The 8,012-nt window shown below is 32.7% G+C and overlaps 1 protein-coding gene across 6 annotated transcripts in view; it reads right to left on the bottom strand.

The window, feature by feature from the left end:
* Positions 1-45: 45 nt before the first annotated feature.
* Positions 46-8,012, bottom strand: part of LOC106875810 (rabphilin-3A) — a 285,702-nt gene continuing 277,735 nt past the window's right edge. For all 6 annotated transcript variants that reach the window (XM_052970468.1, XM_052970476.1, XM_052970487.1 and 3 more), the window contains one exon: positions 46-1,412. The gene's annotated coding sequence lies outside the window, so the exon portion shown is untranslated. The remainder of the gene's footprint in view (positions 1,413-8,012) is intronic.

Raw genomic sequence — 8,012 nt, 5'->3', positions numbered from 1 at the left:
TATTTTAAATAAAAATAAAAAAATTAATGACAAAGAAAACTGATATCAAGATGCTAAATTTTATTTTCAATATTCTTCAATAATCACAGGATTTTATCAGATTACTGAGTCAATCCCCCAAAATAGTGGAATGATTGAGAAAATATGAAAAAAATATTGAACAATGTGTTTATGTGTGTGTGTGTGTATGTGTGTGGGTGTGTGTATATATATATATATATATACATATATATATAAAACACAGTAACAGAGCTTAAGCAAAATATTAAATGCAAAACAAAACAAATGATACAATTGTACAGTTTTAACATATTAAGGAGCTGGAAAAATTTGACATCTAGAAACTGGTGTAACTTTAACCAGTAAGAACCAGGTAAATTTAAACATGAGAAACTGTAGTGGTTGACCACTAAGAATTTGGCGAGGAGAAGCAAGAATATTTTAACCAATAAAAACTTGTTTTGATCATCAATATCTGCTATGATTTGGACATTAGGATCTGATATGCTTTGACCAATAGGAACTATTGTGGTTTGAACATTAGGAACATTGGTGGTTTGACATTTAAAAACTAATGTAATTTGACCACTAGGATCTGTTGATGTTCAAACCACTAACAACTGGTATCATTTGACCAGTAAAAACAAGACTAATTTCATCACAAAGAAACAGTGTATTTTAATAACAAGCAAACATGAGTTTCTACAACAAAGCACCAACATGTTTTATTAACTAGATATTATGTCATTAGTAAAGGTTGGTGTATTTTATTTTGAGCATTGTAAATCAGCTATTAACAGTATAACATCCCATATATTTTGTTAATTAGAATCCAGTATATTTTGTTAACAAGAATTTAGAATTTAAAAATACTTAACTAGAAACCAAAATCTTTACCAGCTAGATCCCAGTGTATTTTCTTTTCAAATAGAATCCAGTGTGTTTTAATAACAAGAATTAACATACATTTTTCAGAAGCAACAATACTCAAATGGAATATGAAAGACAAGGACATTTTTATGATAACCAAAAGTTCTCACATTTCTTTCAATTTTTTTTTCTGAGTAAGTGAAAGCTCATATTAGCTTTAATTGAACCAAATGGAATAAAATAAAATGGTAATAATAATGAAATACACAAATAAAGAAGGAAAGAAATTCAAATTTACAAGCTTCTCAATGAAAAGTGAATTTCCAAATAAGGTTGAAACTAACGGCAATCACAATGAGAATCTGAAAATCTTGCTCTTGGCTCAAGTAAAAGAAAAGAAAAAACAGTAAAATATAGTAGAACTGGTAAATAATAAAGAGAAGCTGCTGAGGCTGGAATAGTCTTGATGTTCAGGCAGTGGACACTTGTGCTTTGACCAAAGCTGACTTATTGGGGTAGTTAGGAATGTAGTCATCGAAGTCCTGTAAGAAGGAAAATTGACAAAATAAATTATGATGGTAATAGTAATAATATAAACAACAATTATAACAACAACAATAATACTGGCTTTCTAAGGCACAAGGTTAATTTTATGAATGACACCAATATATAACATATAAATACATATTTTATTCCCTTTGGAAGTATGATGACAATCTTATAAACGATGGATCCCTCACATATTTCAATGAGAGGTATTGTAGTCATTCAAGTAATTAAACGAACTACTTAGTAAATTAACATGTAAGCGGCTGAGTATTTGACAAATCTTTGTAAACTTAATGTAATTCTCATGCAGAATCTGTGTGATACAATGTTATGGTGAGATAAGATCATTGAATTTCAAGTACAGTCCATTTGATGGACTTTCACATTTGCTCACTTTTTGTCCACAAGCTTGTGTCAACCTGAGGCTATTATAAAAGACACTTTACCAAGCCAATGATGATAACAAAAATAACAATAATAATGGTTTCAAATTTTGCCTGACATGCTAACAATTCTGCCAGCCCACTGCAATAATAATGATAATAATAACAATAATAATAATAATAATAATAATAATAATAATAATAAAGCACCCACTACACTCTTGGAGTGGTTGGCATTAGGAAGGGCATCCAGCCGAAGAAACTCTGCCAAATCAGATTGGAGCCTGGTGTAGCCATCTGGTTTCACCAGTCCTTAGTCAAATCGTCCAACCCATGCTAGCATGGAAAGCGGACGTTAAACGATGATGATGATGATGATGATGATGAATAGTATGAAGTAATGGAAAACAACTCTTATAGTGAATTCAGATTCAGGTACTAAGAACACTAGTGTCATAAACATAAATTGAGGCATTTTCAAGACAAATCTTTATCACCACTACTCTTTTGCATGGTTCTCATTCTCCTACTTAAGCTGTTGAATGAGACAAAACATGGGTACAGAGTGTACAATAGACAAATCAATCACCTCCCTTACATGGATGATCTAAAGCTTTTCACAAAAGATGATCAACAACTGGAATGACTTTTAATTGTAGTAAAAACATTACAAATATTTAGCTGTATGTAAAAGGGATAGCATCCAGCATTCACAAATGTGAGGAAAAATATGAAAAGAATATTATTGTAGAGTTAGAGCAATCTTAATGCAAGAAACAAGATTGATGCAATCAGTAACTTAAGTATATCTGTGGTGACCTACAGCTTTATCATAAAATGATCCATTAGTGAAATCAGTAAAATTGATACAAAAATATACAATCTCATCACAGTCCACCACATGCATCACCCAAAGGCAGATATAGATAGACTATACACCCCATGAAAGATGAAGAGCATGAACTGCTGCAGCTACAACTGTCTCTAAGGACAGCAACCATAGCGTTAGGTGCCTATCTAAAGAACACTAATGACTGGATGCTTAAACTTGTTTGCAAACATGAAAGCTCCAAAATATGTATTCAATATGAGAAGAAGCAAAGAAATACAAGAATTCAAGATCAACGAGACTACAATGCAACTAGACGAGACAGAAGAACTCACTGTGGTAGCAAAACAGACAAAAACACAAGCCAAATCAAATAGACTCTCAGTGCTGTGGAATACATGGAAAAGTAAACCATTGTCACCGATCCTGATGTAGATACAGATATGACCCATCAATGGTTGGTTACATCTGCACTTAAATCAAAAACAGAGGGCTTCATTACTGCAGCACAGGATCAATGTATGTCCACCTGAAACTGCCAAGAAAACATTTTTTAAATGGTGCTGATCCTGCCTACCACTTTTGTGGTGCAGCCAGGGAAACAATGGACCACCTTATTTCTGGCTGTTTTATATTAGCCTCAAATGAATATATTAATCACAATGATAGATTTGGCCAGTATTTGCAATGGATTATATGCCATAAGTCTGGACTCCCATATGAGAAGAACTGGTGGGACCACAAGCCTACCAAACTAGTAGAAAATAAAGACATCACCATTCTTTTGGATTTTAGAATTCAAACTGATTGTGCTATACAGGCCACTAGACCAAACATTGTGGTAAAAAAAATCACAATGACAAAACATGTCTGTTAATAGGTATTCCAATCCCAGCAGACAGCAACACTTTTGTAAAAACATTTGAAAGGTAAGTAAATATAAGAACTTTGAAATAGAGGTCTAAAATATGTGGCATCTAAGAACAGCAACTCTATCTGTGATCATCAGAGCTCTGGGGACAATATCAAATGGTGCACTAAAACAGTATGGCTAATAATCAAGATGCCCCAAGATATCAAGTGTTTTCATAGGTACATCCTATATCCTAAGAAAAACATCAACAACTTGAAAATAACTGATTCTCTTAAAACTCTTTCAAAACTGAAATATTACAAATTTAACAGAATCTCAGTTCCTAGATTCTGTTCTCCTTCCCATGCAAAATGTCATTGCTAATCATGAATAATACCCATAGTAAAACATTCAACTTGTTGTTACTTGACTGAGTCTTGGAACGGTTTTTATAAAACAAAGCAACAATAATGTAAATAATAATAATGATAATAATGATTTCAAAGTTTGACACAAGGCCAGCAAGTCCAGGGGAGTGGGTAAGTCAATTACATTGTCCCCAGAGAGGACAACTGGTATTTATTTTATCGACCCCAAAGGATTAAAAGCAAATTTGGCCTTGGCGGGATTTGAACTCAGAACATAGAGATGAATGGAACGCCACCAAGTATTTTGTTTAGCATACTATTGATTCTGCCAGCTTGTTGTCCTAGTTCAGCTTTTGCCGGACGACCTACAAAATGATTTGTTTATAGTAATCAAATGTATGTGCTGTAAATTAGCTCACTCCTTCCATCAAATTGATGTTACCTAAATAGGTGCACAGTGTGCCACACATCAGGTGTTGATCTGACACAGAGCAATGTGAGATGAAGTGTTTTGCCCAAGAACACAATGCACCACATGGTCTAGTAATTCAAACCATGATCTTGCAATCGTGAGTACAATCTGCGCTCGGTAGTGAAGTGAAAGCACGTTATAAAAATAAAACTACTGAACAATAATAATAATAATGTTAGAATTCTAACAGTAAGGTTTCATTAACTTGAGGAAAGAATGATATTATTGATAGTCTTTTGACTGCTTCATGACAAAGAGTTTTATGCCAAACAATCACATGATAGTAATTCTACAGTTACCTGTTGATCCTGGGATACACAGAGTACTAAAGGACAAGTAGATGAGGAAGTCACATCACAAATGATCGCATAAGTCACATGACACACAATTACATGACAAGTGGTCACATGACAATGACATAACACCAACCTTACAGCTTAGTCACATGACAAACATGTATATGACAGGTGATATAACAAACAGTTTTATGACAGGTCAGTACATGATGGACATATAACAGACAATTATCCAATAGCAACATGATGGTTACAAAGTGGGACATGAGGGTTACCCAATAGACAGTTACAAGAGAGATATCAGTCACATACTGTTATGCATTAATTTATATATTTTTGTTCAAATTTTTCCATAATTTCATATATAATATAATAAGAATGCTATTTCCCAAAGCAAGCAAGTATTGCATCATACAACAAAACACAGTACATGGTCAACAAAGTAAGTATGTAACTTTAAAAAAATTGGGCTGCCTTATGTCTGGAACAAATTCATAGGAAATAAAAGAAATTGCACAATAATTCTTAATGATACAAGAAACATAATGTTAGATTATTAAACAAATTTTTTAAAGTGGCATTTTCAACAAAATAGAAATAAAAGAAAAATGTTATGTAATACTTCAGAAGAAAATAAAGTTTTTGATTTTAAAAAAATTAGAAAAATCAATATTAAAACAGAAAATGGAATATTCTCAATAATAAAACAAAGAAACAATGATATCTTGTGATTTAAAAGAAAAAAAAAATGTAATGAGAAAAAAAGGAGTTGAATATTTTGACATCTGCACAGGAAATCTGATTTCTGAAAAATAAAAATAATATTAAGTTAGAAACAGTTCTATTGTGTTTGGTGTAAATAATACAAGATTGTAAATTAAAAAAAAGCATGGTACATGGAAACATTTATTCATAACATAATAACAATAGTTTCTATTATAGATGCAAGGCCTGAAATTTTTAGGGGAGAGGACTAGTCAATTACATCAACCTCAGTGCTTGTTTGGTACTTATTCTATTGACCCCAAAAGGATTAAAGGCAAAGTCAACCTTGACAGAATTTGAACTCAGAATGTAAAGACAGATGAAATGTCACTAAGCATTTTGTCCAGCATGTTTACAATTCTGCCAGATCACTACTTTCATTATAATAATTTTTTTGTGTTATAGGCACAAGACCTAAAATTTTGTGGAAATGGGATAAATCGATTACATTGACCCCAGTGCTCAACTAGTACTTACTTAATCGACCCTGAAAAGGCTAAAGGCAAAGTTGAGTTTGGTAGAATTTAAACTCAGAATATAAAGCTGGATGAAATGCTGCTGAACATTTTGCCCAGTATGATAACAGTTCTTCCAGCTTTCTATCTTCATAATAATTATAAGAATAAAAATAATAATAATGTTTTTAAATTTTGGCACAAGGCCAGCAATTTTGGGGGTAGGGTAAGTCAATTATATCAACCCCAATGTTCAACTGGTACTTATTTTATCAACCCTGAAAGGATGAAAGGCAAAGTTGGCCTTAGTGGAATTTGAACTCTGAACATAATGACAGACTAAGCATTTTGCCTCACTTGCTAAAGATTCTGCCAGCTCGTTGCTTTGATAAATAATAATAATAATAACAATAATAATAATAGTATTTAATTTAAACACAAAGGTGTCAATCATATTGACCCCAATACTTTATTTTATTGACCCTGAAAGGACAATGTCATTAGGATTTGAACACTGAACAAAAAGAGCCTCAAAAATCTGCAAAATCTACTTAAAATTCTACTACAGTTTGAGACTGTAATGATTCTGTTCTTTATAACTGTATCTAATTTAGGTAGAAGGCCAGAAATTTAGTCAATTTTTGATGCTAGCATGTGTTGGATGAATACATAATATTGAGACATTGTTTTGTAGTTGGATGTCCTTCCTGTTGTTAACCTTTAACTGCTTTTCAACCAATAATTTTTTTTAAAAATCTACTTGTCTTAGAATATGCAAAGGTAAAGGATGATTTTTTTTGACAAGGAATGTTAACAAACATCACTGAATGCTTTCATGCAAAATAAAAAAAATTATCGGTATACCCAAATACATAAAGTAGCAAAGTTCCCCTTCAGTCACAGATGACCATGGGATTGCACCTAGAAAGTTTTCCTCCAAGGCATAAGTCCAGGCAAGGCTGTTTATGGAAGACCAGCAGTCACCCATGCATATCAGCCTCCCCTCTCCACACCAGCGATGTTGTCGAAGGGAAAAGCAAAGGCCGATACAGCTTGGCACCAGTGACGTCACAACTCATTTCTATAGATGAGTGAACTGGATAATTGTGAAATAAAGTGTCTTACTCAAGAACAGAACACAGCCTAGTCTAGGAATCAAACTCACTACCTCATGATTGTGAACCCAATGCTCTAATTACTCAGCCATATAAGGTAATAACAGGGGATTACAAATATTATCACAAAGGTTCATTTGCTACAACTTGGAAATCTAGATTTCATAATCATTCTCATTCATTTAAGTATAGAAGAAAAAGTAATTCTAAAAATCTTAGTAAATGCATTTGGGATTAAAAGATAAGAACATTAAGTATGAGTTAAAGTGGTCCATTATTAGTTACTGTTGTACAATATTGGCAATTCTACATGTGATCTTTGCCTTGAAGAAATGTATTATATAATTACTTCTAAATTAATATTATCAAATTTTAATAGCTATTTTACAATGAAATGTTATCACAAATTTCAGAAGGTATTTAAATATTTCAATTCTTAATTATCATTGCTTTTTATATATTATATAATAAGCATAATTTTTCTAAAAAAAGTTTTCTATATTCAATAAATAGATAATTGTCATGACATAGAATCTCTGTTTCCAACTTTCATAACATAAAATTCACATCGTTATTTTTTCGTTATCCAATGATGTCACCAAGAGTTGAATACAAAAATAACTTTTTTTAGATTATATTTCTTCTTAATGTTCTTTGTATATGCATTCATGTACTGAAAATATTTTCTTAGTTCACTTTGAATTTAACTAATTTTGGATCACCTTGAAAATGTTGAGTTAACATGTATTTTCAGATATATTAATTTGAATGATATTTTCTGTATCTAAATATGTTGATACAAAAGCATCAGTTGTGGCGTGCAAGAGAGACGATTGCGCTGGTATGGACATGTGGTGAGAATGGAGGAGGATAGCTGCGTGAAAAAGTGCCACACCCTAACAGTTGAGGGAACCCGTGGAAGAGGTAGGCCCAGGAAGACCTGGGCTGAGGTGGTGAGGCAAGACCTTCGTACATTGGGCCTCACCGAGGCGATGACTACGGACCGAGACCTTTGGAAATGGGCTGTGCGTGAGAAGACCCGGCAAGCCAAGTAAGA

Source organism: Octopus bimaculoides, chromosome 1, assembly GCF_001194135.2.
Source record: "Octopus bimaculoides isolate UCB-OBI-ISO-001 chromosome 1, ASM119413v2, whole genome shotgun sequence".
Lineage (NCBI taxonomy): Eukaryota > Metazoa > Mollusca > Cephalopoda > Octopoda > Octopodidae > Octopus > Octopus bimaculoides.
Note: the sequence above shows the minus strand (reverse complement) of the source record. Positions and strands in the feature narration are given on the sequence as shown.